The following is a 17,971-nucleotide window of genomic DNA, read 5'->3' as shown; positions in this document are numbered from 1 at the left end:
CTCGTCTCTATGGGGACGGGGTACACCGTAGCGCCCATAGGGATGGCACGGGACACCGAGCGCCCTGTTATGTCCCTATGGGTGCCAGACCCCCCCCCGCCCCTATGGGCAGTTTGCCCTGTCCCTGGGCACTCCACCCCAGGTGCCCGAGAGACTTCCTCCACCACTGCAAAGGGCCAATGGGGGAATGGGACATTTTTCAGCCTGAATGCTACTTTTCCTTCTAGGCAAACTTCTGGGGGTTACATGCACATGCCTCCGTATGGGAGACTTGTCTCTACACACATCCTTCTCTGCCCTCCATTCAGCCAAGCCAGAAGCGTCATCAGAATTCCAGGACACATTCTAACCAAGAAGAACAGCCAAGGAGGACTGGCGAGGGCAGTGGCTGGAAAGTGAGTGTGGCTGGGGGAGAGTCCCAAGGGCCACATAGAGGCCTAGGGGGCTACATTTGGCTCCCAGACATGATGTTCCCCATCAGCATTGCCAGTTGCTTTTTCAGGAGCACCCCTTTGTGACCAAGTTGAGATCTCCTCTCACTGGGTGGGAGAACCTAGGGCAGCTCCATCTGTGACTAAAGCTTTCCCCTTCAGGAAGTCTTTTGATGTGCTGAGAGTCAGAGGGAACCTTTCCATTGGTCTACGATTTGCATAAGCAAGCAAGCAGAAGAAGGTATTTCACACAGTTAAATGGATTGCTTCTCTCCTGCGGGTGGGGAATCAGAAAGAGAGATCTGGCTGATTTTCACCCCTCTTCTTAAAGCTCAAATTTTCAGGTAGAAACACATGTTTCCTCAGTGAGAGCCAGTGTAGTGTAGTATAGTGGCTAGAGGCCTGAAGCGAGATGAGTGCCGCACCCCATATTTGCTTTTCACTGGACTTTTACCTTACCTTCGCCATGCTGGCCACGTGACCCGGAAGTGTCTGCGGACAGCGCTGGCTCCCGGCCTCTAGAGTGAGATGAGTGCACAACCCTAGAGTCTGTCAAGACTGGCCCGTACGGGCAGGGGTACCTTTACCTTTACTTTACCTTACCTTTACCTAGTACTAGGACCTGGGAGATCAGGGTTCAAATCCCTACTCAGCCATGAAATTCAGTAGGTGTTACTGTCCTATACATGCTTAAATTTAAGTCCCACTGTGCTCTCTGTAACACCTGTTTTGCTGTGGCTGGTTGCATTCCTCCCAATACGGTGGTACCTCGGGTTACATACACTTCAGGTTACACACTCCGCTAACCCAGAAATAGTGCTTCAGCTTAAGAACTTTGCTTCAGGATAAGAACAGAAATATGGTTCCGGCGGCGCGGCAGCAGCAGGAGGCGCCATTAGCTAAAGTGGTGCTTCAGGTTAAGAACAGTTTCAGGTTAAGAACGGACCTCCGGAACGAATTAAGTACTTAACCCGAGGTACCACTGTACCACAATTTGCAATTGTATGGTTTTATGTTTTTATTGCTGTAAGTTGGTTTGATTTTTTTTAAAAAAAATGATATAGCAGTATACAAATATTTATAAATAAATTAGCAAACCTTGTATAGCTATTTTAGGAAGGTTTAGCCTATAGAATTTATTTTACATAATTTTGGCCCTGAGGGACTCCTAAGCCAGCTTTGAAATAAATACAAGAAGAAATGCAGAAAAGCACCATCATCATATGAAAACGGTATAGCATTAGTAGTACCCAAAAACATTTTAAAGAGGGAGGTTGTAAATACTTACTGAAAGGCTGTGACCAAACCAGGGAGGCCTGCCTCGGGCAAGAATTCCATAATTGCTGTGCTGCACTGAAAAACCGTAGTGTGTTGTGTATTCCTGACTCATTTTAAAGGCAGGTAACATGGAGCAGGGCATCAGATGTTGACCAGACTGCAGGTAGAGGCAAACATGAGATCAACTGGTGCTTCAGATATTTTTACCCAAACCCATTTAGGTCTTTGGTTGGTCGCCAGTGGAGTTGATATAATATAGAAGTTACATGTTCTCTGCAGCAAATTCCTCTTAGAAGTTTGGCCACTGTATTTTGGACCAGTTGTTGTTTCCAAACACTTTTCAAGGGCAGTCCTACAAGGAGTGCATTACTGCAGCCTAACCATAGTGTTTTCACAGTAGGGATAAGTGTGATCGTTCTTGTAGCAGAGCTGGTGTCGAGCAGAGGTGGCAAACCTGTGTATGCATTGCAGTTCCCATTGTACTTGACCATTGGCCATGCTGGGTTGGGCTGGTGGGAATTTTGGTCCAACAAAATTTGGGGGCTACAGGTTCCCCACCCCTGGTAACTACCAAGACCTCTATTCACTCGTCACCAGTGAATGGACATTTTATAGAGAATTTTGATCAATTACCCTGTTATAATAACCCTGTTAAGTTCCATTGGACATCTGTGGTACAACGCCTCTATACAGTAGTTTGTTTATTAAATTCCTATACCGCTCTTCATTCGAGGATCACAGGGCAGTTTACAGAATAAAAACACAAAAATACATAACATGGTAACTAGCAAAATCAAAACCCTTCAAAGTTTAAAAGGCCATAGATTGTTTAATAAGCCAAAGGCTAATTAAGCCTGAAGTTCTTGCCCTACGCTTGACTGCAGGCATAAGCCATTCTTTCAGCAGGCAACTTTGGGGAAAGGGGATACAGGAAGCGAAATAAGCAAGGCAATTCACCCAACGAAGAATCTCTTTTCCTCAGAGAATCCCTGAAGAACCTGAAGGAAGCTGATTGCTCCCCCCCCCAAGTTATTCTTTATTTTATTTTTATAATTTCCCCCCTATATTTTTAAAGAAAGGGCTCCTGTCATTTGAATCCCAGCCCTTCAGTGGCTTGAGAGCATTTGTGCACTTCATGTCCTCAGAAGCAAGACCAGGGTCATAATTTTTTTAGGAGCTTTGTTCTTTGTAGAACTGATTAGGTGTTTAAGAATGTAGTTAAGATTGTTGGATTTAAAATTTCAAAGTCCACATTATGAAACATTTAATGAAGCAGGCTGTAACATTATTGAGCAAATTGCCGTGATTGACTATCACCCCTCATTAATGGTATTACTGTTGCTAGCAAAGAAAATGAAGCATGGGGGGGAGCAAAGAACTGGACGGAGTGGGTTAAATTTCTTGTTTGTTTAGTGTAGATGTCATTTACTTCCACTAGATTTTTGGGAGGTAACAGTCATTATTAAGTTGCATAAATGTAGGGCCTTCAATATGAGTTAACTAGGGTTTTTTGTATTTTTATTAAAGATTTTCTTGATTTACAGAAGTATGTGTAATGTCTCTCTCTTGTATTTTTTCCATGTAACATTTTTACAAATCAGTTTCATTTGTTGAGACATTAGGAAGAAAAGGGGGAGAGGGGTGGAGGGGGAGGAAGATGGGTGGGGGTGCGTGGCAATGTTTCTATTTTGCTTAATGTATGTAGGGTTTGGTGTCAGCGTTGCTTGTGCAGGTTCTCTGCTGTTCACTTGTGTTCCTTTGGTGGTGAGAGAGGTTGGGGTTGGCCTAGGGTGTGGTTGTTTGTTTGTGATTGGCTGTGGTGATCTTTGTTTTCATGTGTGAGTGGGGTGTGTGTGTGTGTGTGTGTGGTTAGCCATATTGATTTGTATGCTGTTGGTGGATTTTTGTCATTGTCTTGTTGGGCTGTGTATGTGATAAAGGGGAGCTATACCGGGAAAGGCGTCTTCTTCTGTTTGTCCCCGTGCCAGTTTCAGTTTATTGGTTAATTTTTCTAGTAGGGCTGTTTCCCATACTATTTGGTACCATTGCTCCATGCTTACTCCTGACAGGTCTCTCCAGTGTCTGGTTATGGTGTTTCTGGCTGCTGAAAGTAGGTGGGTTATGAGTTCTTTGTGGTGTAAATGGGCATTGTTGTCTTGGAAGATGTTTAGTAGAGCCAATTCTGGGATGATTTCTAATACTTGCTTAGTTATTTTTCATATTTCTCGTATGGCTGTAATATGAGTTAACTAGTTAATTGGTGCATTGACTTCCTTTGCTAAGCACATAGTTCTGACAGTTGTCTTGAAGATCTGTTTGTTTTTGTTTGTTTTATTTGGGGAGGGGAGGCAGAAAACACTATACAAATTTGACTAAGCTTTTTGGAATCTCGAACCAGTTGCAAAGAATGAAAAGATTAAACAGCTTCACCCAAAAGATGTCTTGTGGAAATCAGAAGAAGCTTATTTTGGTAGAATTACAGTAGAAGACAATTACAGTTTGGATTATATGACTGACTGAAAATAGTGCATCACAAAGAAGTGTAACTTTTCCTTCACATATGCTGCAGCACATGCAAGAAGTAAAACGATTTCCATGGCACGCTTCCCATGCTCGCTTAATGCACACTGGGCTTGTTACAAATTCATGTCAGGAGTATCAGCATATGATTTATGTTGTGTAAATCATAAATACTTTATTCAGTATTTTCACTGCTCATTTAACAGAATCTTCTGGCAGTACTTGAGAGGGAAACCAATCCCCTGAAGAACTTGCTGCTATCGTCAGCAGTATCTCCTCATTAAGGCCGTCTGCAGTCAGGGCTGCACTTTGTCTGCTTGCTTTTGAAATAATGTTTTACATGATGAATAAAGAAGCCTCTGTTTATGTTGTTTCCAAGTATCAGGCTTTTGTGAGAAAGTGAACAAGGGTGGCATGTAAATACGATTAGGCTACTATAACATTTGTGAACTATTTAGCAAAGCTATTTTTCTGTTTCAAAACAGTGTTGTTATAAAGTTGAATGCTTCCAAATAGGGGATATGGTGTGTCTTGAACTTAATGTACATGCATGAACTTTAATACTGTTCATTTACAAGAAAAAATAATAACCTTCAGTTAAAAGCAATGGCGTAAGGTTAGGATGATTTTAAGGCAAGGAATGAAAATCTGAACAATTCTAGTCTTCTGTAGAAACTAGGGTAACCTTAATTCTGTGCTTCAGCTTTTGGCAGTAAAAGGAAAGAGACTGTGTTCTATTAACTGTTTATTTCACGTGCTAGTTGAGTGCCCAATCAGTTTCTGAAGTGTCTTGGTTTATTTATTTTCACCTCACCATATGATTGGGCTGGCAGAATTATCATGCTGATTGTTCAGAATAGGAATTGCTCTAACAACAACAACAACAATGTGATTTTAAAACTTGTCATAATTACATATTTTAATGGTTAAGAGTTCTTTTCATTCTCTATAGTTTTCAAGTGTTAGGGACTACTGATATAAAATCATGCTGTAGTCAAGTATTTCTAGGCAAAAGCATTTTCATTTACATCAGCCGTTGCCAACCTGATGTCTTCAAAGTGTTTTGGACTTCAATTTCTATCATGATTGTGCACCACCAGGTTGGCAAAGGCTGATTTACATTAAGATTTCTCCTTCCAATGTACTGAAACATTCTTTTAGTTGAGATTCATTGACTTTTAGTCTCTTCCACCCTGTTTATACATCCCCCCCCCCGCCGGCTACCACTTCTTTCCAAATATGACCCAGTTTCTGTCTTTTCTGCAATTTGCTTAATTCCTAAATGTCCTTTAGGGAAACTTCCTTCACAGGGTAGAAAATTTTACCTCAGGACCTGCAAACATACAGATTGATACCTAGCTTACGGTGACAGTGCTTACAAAGTCTAGCCAAAGACCACCATATTTCTACCAGTGTGCCATCTTGTGTTTAGTCTAATCTAGTGTGAGGAAGAACAGCAGTATTCGGAGAACAGCACATGTACTCCCTCTGGTTTTTATTAGTCAGCTACTAGAGCTTCTGAATAATACACCTTGTTATCTGTAATAAATGATCTATTTTGTCAAGATCAAGTACCATGTACATGTCAGGGCAGGCAGGAGCCCAAGGGGTGAGCAGAAGAGGGAGGGGGACAGGAGAATGATCCAGGGGAAGGGGCCAAGGACTTGTGGGGTTCTGCGCCACCTGTGAGGCAGGAACTAGAGTGGAGGAAGAGGAAGAGTCTGGGCAGTCAGAGCTGGGAGGAAAGGAATGGGGGCAAAGAGTTCGGAGGAAGACTCAGAGGGGAAAGAAATAGTATCAGACAGAGTTAGGCCATTAGAAACGCCTCCATCCCCTCCAAGTACAAGGAAGGGCTTAAAGTGACAGGAGCAGCTACAGCTGCCGCATAGGAGAAGTCGCAGATTGCTTGTGTCTCAGACAAGCCATTTACCGTATTTTTCGCCCTATAGGACGCACTTTTTCCCCTCCAAAAATGAAGGGGAAATGTGTGTGCGTCCTGTGGGGCGAATGCAGGCTTTCGCTGAAGCCTGGAGAGCGAGAGAAGTCAGTGCACACCGACCCCTCTTGCTCTCCAGGCTTCAGGAAGCTCTGTGCAGCCCTCGGGAGCCCGGCGCGAAGTCGCACCGGGCTCCCGACGGCTGCGCGGAGCTGCCTGCATTCCGAAGCCTGGGACGCGCTGAAGAGTGCACCTGGGCTTCGCGCACCTCTCCGCAAGCCTGGAGAGACCGGCGCGACTTCGCGCCGGGCTCCCTAGGCTTGCGGATAGCAGGCTGTTCTGGGGTCAGGGGAAGCTCGGGCTTCCCCCGTGCCAGCCCCGTGCCTGGGGGGGAAATAAAAATCCCCCCCAAAAAACCTAGGTGCGTCCTATGGGGCGAAAAATACGGTAAGTGAACTGGAAGGGGAGCTGTCGCTCTGTTGCTCCAACTGTCCGGGTCGGAGCACATGTCTGAAGAAGCAGATGCCTAGCTAGGCAATCAACAAGCGTGAGGTGTATATTCCTTGCACCTTAGGAGCAGATGTCATCAAGTGTTTTGCCAATAAAGAAGGAAACTTCCAACCACTTGTCCTCATTGGGCCTGGCTGTGCCCGGGACAGTACATAAGGCAACAAGTTTCTAATATGTGGGTATTTCTAGTAATTGAGCCAAATAACTGGAGGAGTTTGACAAATATTAAATTAATGGATACTCAGATGAGCATATACAGAAGTTTTGGATTAAAAACTTTGGCATTGTTAAAACATCCTTTTAAAAGGTAGGAGTTGATAGACTGTTTTGAGTTGCCCTAAATCATCAGTAAGGTAAAGGTAAAGGGACCCCTGACTGTTAGGTCCAGTCGTAGACGACTCTGGGGTTGTGGTGCTCATCTCGCTTTATTGGCCTAGGGAGCTGGCGTACAGCTTCCGGGTCATGTGGCCAGCATGACTAAGCCGCTTCTGGCAAACCAGAGCAGCACACAGAAACGCCGTTTACCTTCCCGCCGGAGCGGTACCTATTTATCTACTTGCACTTTGACGTGCTTTCAAACTGCTAGGTGGGCAGGAGCTGGGACCGAGCAACGGGAGCTCACCCCGTCGCGGGGATTCAAACCGCAGACCTTCTGATCGGTAAGCCCAAGAGGCTCAGTGGTTTAGACCAAAGCGCCACCCGCATCCCTAAATCATCAGTACAACAAGGCAAACATTAAAAGGTCTGGGGAGGGAACAAACTTCAGAGAATATTTAAGTGTTCCCCATCTAGAAAAAGGAAACACTGGTTAGTCAGTAAAGGGGGGGGGGGATAGAGTATTCTCTATTGTGTCTGCTTCACCCCTGGATCCTTGCATTAAATATCCTGTAGTGTGTTGGAACCCATTTGTCTGAAAAAAATATCATGCAATACTTGGATTAGGTTTGTTCAAATCATTATTTAGCTTTTTTAAAAAAATAACAATAATGCAAATGCTCTTATAAGTAGGGTGAATAGTGACACATTTTGCAAGTATTTCTGTTTGTAGAATTACTTCTGCATGGAAGAAGATTATGCTGCTTGCAACTTTTCAATGTACCGTATTTTTCGCTCTATAACACGCACCTGACCATAACACTCACATCGTTTTTAGAGGAGGAAAACAAGGGAAAAAACATTCTGAATGAAACAGTGGATGTATCATTTTTGTGCTTCATGCTGTGGCCACAGACATGTGATCTGATGGTGAATTTGGGGTGACCCAATGCAAAAATCCTGAGAATCCCTGTGGATTCATGTTTTGTAACCACGTTTTTGCACCATTGCAGCCCCAGGCAACAGTGGGTGCGTGATTTTTGGGGGGCAGGCTGTAGCCATGGACATGCTATGTGATCTGATGGTGAATTTGGGGTGGCCCAATGCAAAGATCCTGAGGATCCATGTGGATCCATGCTTTTTAACCACATTTTTGCACCATTGCAGCCCCAGGCAACAGTGGGTGCGTGATTTTGGGGGGGGGCAGGCTGTAGCCATGGACATGCTATGTGATCTGATGGTGAATTTGGGGTGAACCAATGCAAAGATCCTGAGGATCCATGTGGATCCATGCTTTGTAACCACATTTTAAGTGGGGAGGGAAGGAAAAACACAGAAGGGAAAAGGAGCACGAGAGGGGTGTGCAGAGAAGCAGCTGGCTAAGAATGCAGGAGAGGGGTATAACGGGAGGGAGGAAAGGAAGGCAAAAGTTTTCCCCCACTCACCCACCCAAGCCAGCCGGCTCGCGCGCTCTCTCTCTCTCTCTCCCTCCTGCATGTTTTCACGGAGAGGAATTAGAATGAAGGACGCTCTCTTTCCCCTCTGCTTGCCTGGAGGGGAGGGGCTTTCCCTGCTCTTTGTTCCGTTTGAGCAAACACAGCAAGGAAACAGAGATGGGTGGGCAGTAAGACCCTGAGGCAGAATGCAGGAAAGCAGCCGCTTCCTCTTTTCAGGCTTCCCTTCTCCGAGAGGCGCGATTTGATTTTTGCCTGATTTTTTTTGCCTCCACTTGCCCCAGTCGGCTCCAGGGACCACACATTCGCTCAATAACACGCACAGACATTTCCCCTCCCTTTTTAGGAGAAAAAATCTGCGTGTTATAGAGGGGAAAATACGGTATAATGAGACTTTAGTCCATTGGTTTTGTTGAGTCTCCTCTGAGTATGTCTTAGATGGATATCATTCTCACAGTTCAAATTTTATTTTCCTCTGTCCTTGGTGGACTGAAACCTTAAGATAAGCCAGTCTGTCAGAAGCTGGAAGTATAAAAATAGAACAACCTTTTGATTTTTAGCTACATTTTTGTGGGTGGGTTGTTTTCGTATAGTTTTCCAGTACAATGAAACTTGTATAATATACAAACTTGAACTGAAGTTCAAGAAATAGAGTAGAAAGTGAGGTAAGTAACTGTACATGGCCAGTTACTTTAGTTGGCCAGCTTTTTCTATGCAAATCCATGTGTGGCATGCAAGAAGATTAAAAAAAAACAACAACCTGATTTGGACCCTTGGTGAGCTTTTGTAAGAACTATGAGGGAATTTTTGCCAGTAAGTTCATAATAGATGTAGAAACTGTTTTAGAAACCCTGGGTGGAACAGTGCATCTTAGGGGGAGAAGTTGAGATAAGGGGTGGTAACTTGGGGGAGGGGATGGAGGAAGGAAGATGTGAGCCATAATTTTAGCATGGTTGAAATTTTCATATCTGTACTTTCTCGTGATGCGCATGTAAACCTTTGCTGGGCTGCATAATATTTTACACTGCAAAGTGCCTGTGTGGGGTAGTAAATATACCACATGCTGTGATAAGCATGTGAAAGTCCTTTGTATCTTAAGAAAACTAGAAATTTTGACTCTGTACCTGTAATGGGAATACATAGCACAATAGCGTATGGTTTTGATAGGAAAGCATTTTCACGATTCTTTATTGGAAATAATAATTTTGAGTACTACATCGCACTCATTCTTGAGTCATTCTTCATCATGCTTTTTCTCTTATTTATGTACCAACATGAGTTTCATTGTAGGAACAAAGGAAATAAAATAAACAAATATTTAAAGCTCTTGCATGTTATTTGGGATTACTTGAATGTGTGGATTTTTGTTTTCTGCTTGTGCTGGTTCCTCCTGAGTAAATAAACAAATAGCTTTGTTTCTTGTAGGGTTCCCTGTGGCTCCACATGTGCCAGCAAATGTCAACCTAGGTGATCGTGTTTTCTATTTGAACAATCAGTAATTTGTTTTGTTGTGTTGAATCTTGAGGTGTTTATATTTTTGAGCTGGCAAAGTGCACAGCATTATTCAGCTTGACACCTTTTGCATTAAGAAGATACTGTACTTGAATAAACAGGGCTTCCATCTTCTAATTTAATGGAGAAACTTATAGTATCCAGCTGCAAATGATTAACACACTTCAAACATTTTCCCTCTAAGTGTGATTTCAGAGGAAGTCAGTGTGATTGATAAGCATTTGACCACCTTGATTTTCATATTGCTTACATTTTGTTAATCCTCACCTTTCTAACAGGGTTGATTAGTAACGGGAGGATTGACAAAATTGGTATGATGTGTATTACTAGACAGAATTATGAGGTTACTCTTACAGATGTCTATCCAAGCCTCTTGTTTCAGTCAACATTTTTAGCCTAATTATCTCCACATTTTGTGCAATTTGTGTAGCGAGGCAATACCTTTGCATTACCTACTTCTTATAGCTGAACTTTGCAATCTAGGTGACTTTGGCAATCTCTGTTGTAAACATTGATGGCGAATATTTGTTTGGCTACCGTATTTTTCATAGTTGCAAGAATATCCATGTCCCATAGGACAAAACCTAGTTGTTTAAAAATATACTATTGAGATGTTGCAAAGTAGCCTTTTTATGTTTATCCAGGATGGATAAGTGTTAGAGGCAGGTTTGGAGTGGTTTTTTTGTATTGAACCCTACTGGAATCTTGTACATATGCTAATAAAGGTTTGAGAATCAGAATCTGTTATTGAGATGCCTTATATTTTTAACGGAGTTCAAAAAAGAGCTGCTTTGAATAATGCATCTATATTTATTTTACTTTGTAATATCCATAATGAATTTTTTAAAGCCTTACACTGAGCAGAATGATGTAAGTGGTAAGTGAAGACATTCTGTAAATGGTACAGTCAGATTACATCAGTGACTAACAACTATAGAAAGCCCTCATTCTGTTCAAGTTCACTGAATTTGTCTCATGTTAGCCACCTGCATATGAATGAAAACATTTATCTACAGTGTAGCTGCTGGAAAGTTTAGAAATGATTATAGTCAGTATGGTAGGAATGAGCTGAGCAGATAAGCAGCTTTTGCTGCTGCAGCAGATATACTATATCTGAATCTTGCTGTTACGATTGCTTTTCAGATCTGTGTATATGAATGGTATAGTTTTAAAGGTATTTCTGCATTTGGAAAGTCCAGTGTTTGTAAGCCAGAAATGATTGCCACGTTTGTGTTCAAAGGACATGTATTTTTTGCGGGGGTAGAGAGGGTAGACTTTATTGACAGTCATATAACCCAAAGTAGCTAAAAAGAAACAGCAGCACTATGCATCTTTTATTCATTAGAAATCTGTAATATGTGTGTACATTGCTGTGAATGTCCAAAATATGGTGAACTGTGATGTTTTCAAGTATGAGTCCTGACAATTCCAGATGGCTAATGTTGACAGTGATCTAAATGTAATTTGCCAACTTGTGTATATCCAAAACAGCAGTTGGGGTGCTGTCAGTATTTCATAGATTCACTTGGACATTCACACAAACCAGTTGAGATTGTCAGAATTCACATGTGGAAGTCAATGTTCACTGTGATGTAGTATTTGTACGCAAGAGTAAACCACGCAAAACAAGATAAAATGGTTCTCCTGCAGAACAAGTTAATTGAAAACTGAGTGGTAAAGAATAATAAGCACTTCTATGGATCTTTAAAGAAATGCCTCTGTTGGATTTGTTTCAGATTTGCATTGAATCTGGGAAGCAGTAAGTAGATATCAGAGGAAAATGTGCCGTAATGTGTAGGTTCTCTTTCAACAAATCAGTTTTGCAACTAATTGCCTTTACATTTAAGTTATCGTGAATACAAGTAGATTTCAAATTGCAGCTTTTTACCAAGCTGTGAAGTCTTGGAGCCAGAACTTTAAACGAGCCCTTATGCTGTCCTAAAACTCAATCTGCCTTTGGTGACTAGCCAATGTAAAGTTTGCAGAGTAGGCATGATATACTCAGACCAATAAGTAAATATGCTGCCTCCAATAGTGGCAGGTCTTAAAATCCCAACCTAATGCAAAACAAGTTAATAATCAAATCTTTCACAGGATTTTCATATGTTTAATAGAAGGTGTGCAGTGGGAAACTGTTGTAAAGTAAGAGCAAGGACTTTATTTATTAGACTTGCCTGTCTTAGATAGTTTGAAAGTGACCAATTTCCTATTATTAATAAACAGAAATCAAGTTGCATGCAAAACCTGAGCTAGCTGTAAAGAGGTAGTGATAGTTGGACAGCTAGATGAACGAGTCCCATTCTCAATAGATTTTAGCATGTATTCTCTGGTTTCTGTTTTTTCCTGAAGTTAGTTTAAAAGGGAATTGGTGGTAATTCTTAACATCAGCTAAACCCCTTTTTGCATATATGTGCTACTAGAAGTTTTGGACTCCCCATGAATATTAAGGGAGAACTTATCTTTGAATTTTCTGGATCTGCCTTTAAGAGACAGAATTTGTCTCATAGGGAGAATAGATGATGAAACAGATTTGCTGATTAGATCTGTCACACTTTGTTCTGCCCTTTGTGCAGACCAAATACCAAATTTAACCAAAGTATGGAACAATTAAGGGCACTTGGTGCCTGATCTCACAGCTTCTGGCACTGAATGGTAGGCAGAGGCATACGTAGAGACTAGCGAAACTGGCCCCATTGGGGACGCAGGCCCACCCCCCTCCAAAGAACAGTCAGCATTGGAGATTGACCGGGAGAGGAAGTGACTCTACACCCCTTTCAGATTCTGCATCACCCAGCAACAGAGGAGAGGGGGGGGGGGAGTCTACTCTGCTGGGAGGCTGGAAGTGCCATTGTTCTCTTCACTTCCCTCCCTCCCCTGCCACCAAGGCCACCTTTCAGCCAAAGCTAGTGAGTTGACAAAGCTCAGCAGTTGCAGCAATGAGCTCAAACAACAGTTCTCAGCTAAGCTTGAACCTCAGCAGTGCTACAGTGCCATTGCACTATGGGTCTGACTGTTGGGGTTTAGAGCTGCTAGGTAAGTAGGATTCAGTAGCTTTGAACTCAAGCTGTGAAGTCAAGGGTTTTATTTACCTTTACCTTTCAACAGCGTACAGGAGATTTTGAGTGGGAAGTTGGATTCAAGGAGCCTGTGCGTCATGTTGCACAGCCTGGAATCAATTCAACTCCTTCTATAATATTTTTAAGCAGTACTACTTACTCTTAGAAACTTTTCCGCCTTTATAGAAGCTTAAAGAGTCCCTGGAAGGATGATTAATTAGGATTGCATAATTACTTTTCTAATTAATTCCAGAACCCCCACCCAGAATTCATTTAACTTCAAAGAGCTCAAAGTCCTTGAAAGTTTATAGCATCCTGGTGTCGGGGTGGGGGGAGAATTATGGTCTTGGAATGCATTTAAATTGTTGGAGGTCCTGTCGGGTCAGATGTTTCCCAAATCTGTTTACCTCCCCATATACTCTCTGGACATACACTCTCCACTTCCTCTTCCTCTTGGAGGGCAATAAGCATGTTTCACTGGACTATCAAGTTTGATATTAGCAGAAGTGAAATGATGATCAAGCTCATGTTTTATACATTGTCTCTCTCCACCTCTTTATATTGGGACTATGCACATCTCTTCAAGTACTAGGGTTTATATACAAAAACTTGCAGGTGGGCTCTGTCTAGGAGGCTACTGCCTCCCAAAAAGTTGCTGTTGATATCTAGGGGTTCTTGAGAGCAGCATACCGTGGCCTCAGGAAGTTGCAGTGGATGCAAGGAGTAGGAGGAAAGCAGAGAGGCCATTTTGCGCCATCCACTTGAAAAAGGATGCCTTTGGTTCCAAGTGTGTGGTTTTAGGCGTGGGAACCATGTTGCCATAGTTTCTTCTCATAATCCCATCAGATCGGGCAGCACACTAGTCATCTGCTAAAAGGCATTTGTTGCCTGGAAAGAACTTCCACACTCTGTTGGAACTGTGACATCACTAGAGGTGTGTGTCTGCTTTTACTGGTCATGTGTTTTCAAGTGTTCTGTTGCTGCCTCTGGTCATTTCTGTTGCTTTATACAGATGGCATGGCTTTCATTTACTAATTACAAGTTCTTCTCCTCCTGTTTATTGTCACAGACAGACATTAATACCCATAATTTTGTTGTTCTTCCTAGGACTGTTATGTTAGGGGGGTCTGATTTGTCACATGTATCGGAAATCTTCGTATCATCCATACCTCCAGAAATGTATTGGACTTCCCATTTATCCTTGTTGATTTTTAGATCGGTGTAAATTGTTACACCAATGTTACTTCAGAGAGTCAGAGATCAGCCGGGTGAGTGAGAAGCAGGTGGAAGCAGGCTTATTTTGGCATAGAAATATAAAGGCTTTGCGCCAGACAGAACTGTGTCTGGCAGCAGGGACCATCCTGATTATTACCCGTTTTGTTTTTTGTCTAAGGCTCTTCCTTTTTTAAATTTGAAAGCTGAACACTATGCCAGCAAGATGTGCTACCCCTCCCCGCAAAAAGTGTGATCGCTTCTGTAATGAAAGACAGCAGAGTTGAACATGGGCGTAGCCAGGGGAGGCAGGGATGGGCAGTTTCCCACCCCCAAATCAATAAAAATACATAGTAAACTGAGGCTCTGCCCCCCTAACAAAAGGCCTGGCTATGCCCATGGAGTTGAACTCTGTATCACTCTTTAGTTTACCCTGCTATCTTTTTTCTGTTCAGAGGCAGCTATGCACTGCTCTGAAAATGGGGTGTATGTGTGTGTGATTATTGTAAAACTGTCCACTAAAGAGAGGTACAAATACAGTGCAAATACAGTGGTACCTTGTGTTATGTACTGTCCCCCTTACGAATGCTGCGGGTTACACGCTCTGCTAACCCGGAAGTAGATGCCCCTTGTTGCGACCTTTGCCCCGGGATGCGAGCGGAAGTTGCGCTCTGGTGGCGCGGCAGCAGCGGGAGGCGCCACCAGCGAAAGGGCGCCTCATGTTACGAGCGGTTTCCTGTTATGAATGGACCTCTGGAACGGATTAAGTACGTAACACAAGGTACCACTGTAAAGCAGACAACATAATTGCCCATCAGCTAACATCATAATTGTATCACTGCAGGCCCTAAAAAAATTGAGTACATTTATCACATGCTGCCGATAGCTGTGGATGCCGTGTAAATGAAGCTTTGTCTGAAATTACAGCTGCCTCTCTTCGTATTTGATACCATAACTATTTGTGCTAAGAATGACTTGCTTTGTTAATTTTCGACAGCTTTGCAAGTAGGGAGAATGAAAGCCCTGCAGAAGAAGGCAACCACTTCCATGTAAAAGTGCACTGACTTGCATGGCCCCGTCCTTTGCAGCCTGTTGACTCCAAGGCTGACTATTGAAAGTGGCTCAGGTTGGGATGTGCAAAAACACCGCAGTGTATCTTCATATGAGCTTTCTTTTGCTGTCTTCCAGCTTCTGGAGCTAGAAGTTGGCCAAGTCATTGTGGGAGAGAGGAGCATCTACATTGTGGGGATAGCTTAATAATCATTGCCACACAAGGTTGAGGCAATGGTAGCATGCAATCAGAGCTTCACAGAAAAGCAGACTATCAAAGTCAGATTAGAGCGTGGAATTTAGTGGGTTATATCCAGTGTTCATTGTGAGTTTTAAAGTTGCACAACAAAGGAATACAGCAGTTGTGCTAGCAGGAACTGGCTTTCCAACAGATTCTGCAAGCTGTTGCACAAAGTCAGCAACAGCCAGCTTATGCTTTTTCTCTCTTTTTCTGCACAGAATTTAGCTGGTGCGGAACATTTCACCAGTGGAACAAGTATACCTCTGCCTGACTTCAGCTTGTCGCTACATTGCACACAACCTTTTATGTTGGGTTTTGTGTTTGGTTTTTGGCAGTGAACCTTACACTTTAGCCAGCAACAGCACCATTTACTGTACTATTGTATTGTGCCTAGAAATGGAATTAGTTTCCACTAGAAAGCAAATACATCTATCAGTGTCTTAATATAATGAAGGGCATTCATTTTCAGGTTACTGGCAGGGGATGGTTCTTGGATATTACATTTGATTTTTGATTTTTTTTTTGCTTAAATTTCCAGTCTTCAGCAGCATCTGCCTGAAAAGACTCAGATGTTAAATGCTGCATTAGTTAAGTTCTGAGCTGCATTTGTTTATTTATTAAATTTATATCCCCACCCTTCCTCCCAAAGGAGCCCAGAATGGATTCAAAGCTATTCTTAAGCAGTATATTTCTCTTGCCAAATTCTAATTCTTTTAGTTTGTGTTGGCATACCAGTGGAACAAATGTATCTTTGCCAGATTAGCAGTGTGTTTTTTGCAGGGGGTGGGTTGCCTGTAGTAGTCTTTTTATATTGCCATTCAGACTTCTGCAGAAAGGAGTATAATTAGTATGTGGTTATATCTGCCTAAACATTGTGGGTCCTTTGGACTAAAAACTATATGTACTCAGCCCATGTTCTGTAAATCAAAAACAATTGCAACTCAAAAATAGAATAGGTTTCCCCCTTGGTTGAAAGTGCCAGGTATGGAAAGTAAATATGTCTTGCATTCCCATTTCATTGCTGGGTTTCAAATGTTACTGCAGCAGCATGGGAAGCTAACAGAAGGGAGTAGTAACCATGCGTCTCCTCTAATGCAACACTTGGGTCTGAGGGTGGCAGGATTCATAAACTAATCCTTAAAATACTTAAACTGGCCACAACACATAAATCAGATACTTTTCTGAAGTCTGCTCGCCAACACTATGAGACTCACACAGAACATCCCTCTGGACTTAATTTACCCTTTGTTTAAGAATGCTGTCCTAGGAAGTAAGGAATTAAGTCATACATTCCGTTGGTTCTGATGTGGAAGATGTTTCCACGTCATTGTACTTTAGTCCCAAAGATTTTCCATAATTGATGGGTCATCTTAAGCACAAGAACATTAACCAAACAGAAAAATCTTCCTGTTTTACTATTTTATAAAATAAAAAATTTAAAAATAACTTTCTATTGTAGTTCCTTATCTGCCTTCCTATTTCTACCACTTCTGTTTGAAACATGGTCCAGTTTTGAACAGGTCAGTCAAAAAGTGAGCAAATAGTTTGGAGAAGCTGGCCCAGCCTGCTCTCAATAGGATGTTGTATTATCTCCCCCCCATTCCCCCCCCCTTTCCATGTTATTCTAATTGCTTTATTTGCTTCCCTACCACCTTGAGAGATCTCCCACCCAGCCTGCTTGTGTAGGAGAGAGGGATCTCACTGGAAAATTGTGAAAGGTGTATTCTGGTTTTGCTGCAGAAGTCTGTTGCATGAAGTTTATCTAATACAGCAGCGGTAAACCTTTGTCTCTCCAAATCTTGCTGAACTACAGTTCCCATCATCCATTGCAAGCATGGTCAGTGGTCAGGGATGATGGGAATTGTAGTTCAACAACATTTGGAGAGCTGAAAGTTCACCACTTAAGGTTCCTTCTAATGTGAAGGAGCTTAAATTCATTTGCAATTAATCCAGTCCCAACAGAATTTTGTATAAAAATTCTCCTCCAAACCCAGCTTCCACACAGTCAATTCTCCCAGGAAGTGCTTCTATTGGTTAGACCTCCGTTAAATTTCATCATAACCCATAAGGTGTACCTTTTTAAAATTACACCATCTACATATGAAGTTGGACAGCAGGAACACATAGATGAAGAATATTCTAGTTGGTCACAACACAGTTGTGGAACTACCATTTTCTAAAGATTTTTCAGTCTAAGCCTGTAAAACTTTGGTTGGTTTTAAAAAGTGGAGACTCTGGGTGTGTTATAATAAATGTGTAGTGTCTTTTAATGGGGTATTTTATTTTGTTACAACTTACCCACCACAAGCCAAGATAAGCCAGAATAGAACTGAGATAAACATTAAGCTGTATTAAATTCACAATTTCAAAACTTAGCTCTTTTGTTAAAATGACCTTACAAAGTTTAGATTGATACTGTATAAGCAATCAGCACTAAACACATTTTTCTTAACAGT

The 17,971-nt window shown here is 42.2% G+C and overlaps 1 protein-coding gene across 1 annotated transcript in view; it reads left to right on the top strand.

The window, feature by feature from the left end:
• Nucleotides 1-17,971, top strand: part of CDK17 (cyclin dependent kinase 17) — a 70,119-nt gene that overhangs the window by 9,618 nt on the left and 42,530 nt on the right. The window lies entirely within an intron of this gene.

This window comes from Podarcis muralis, chromosome 10 (assembly GCF_964188315.1).
Source record: "Podarcis muralis chromosome 10, rPodMur119.hap1.1, whole genome shotgun sequence".
Lineage (NCBI taxonomy): Eukaryota > Metazoa > Chordata > Lepidosauria > Squamata > Lacertidae > Podarcis > Podarcis muralis.
The sequence above is the reverse complement of the archived record's forward strand: the minus strand, read 5'-3'. Positions and strand labels throughout refer to the sequence as shown.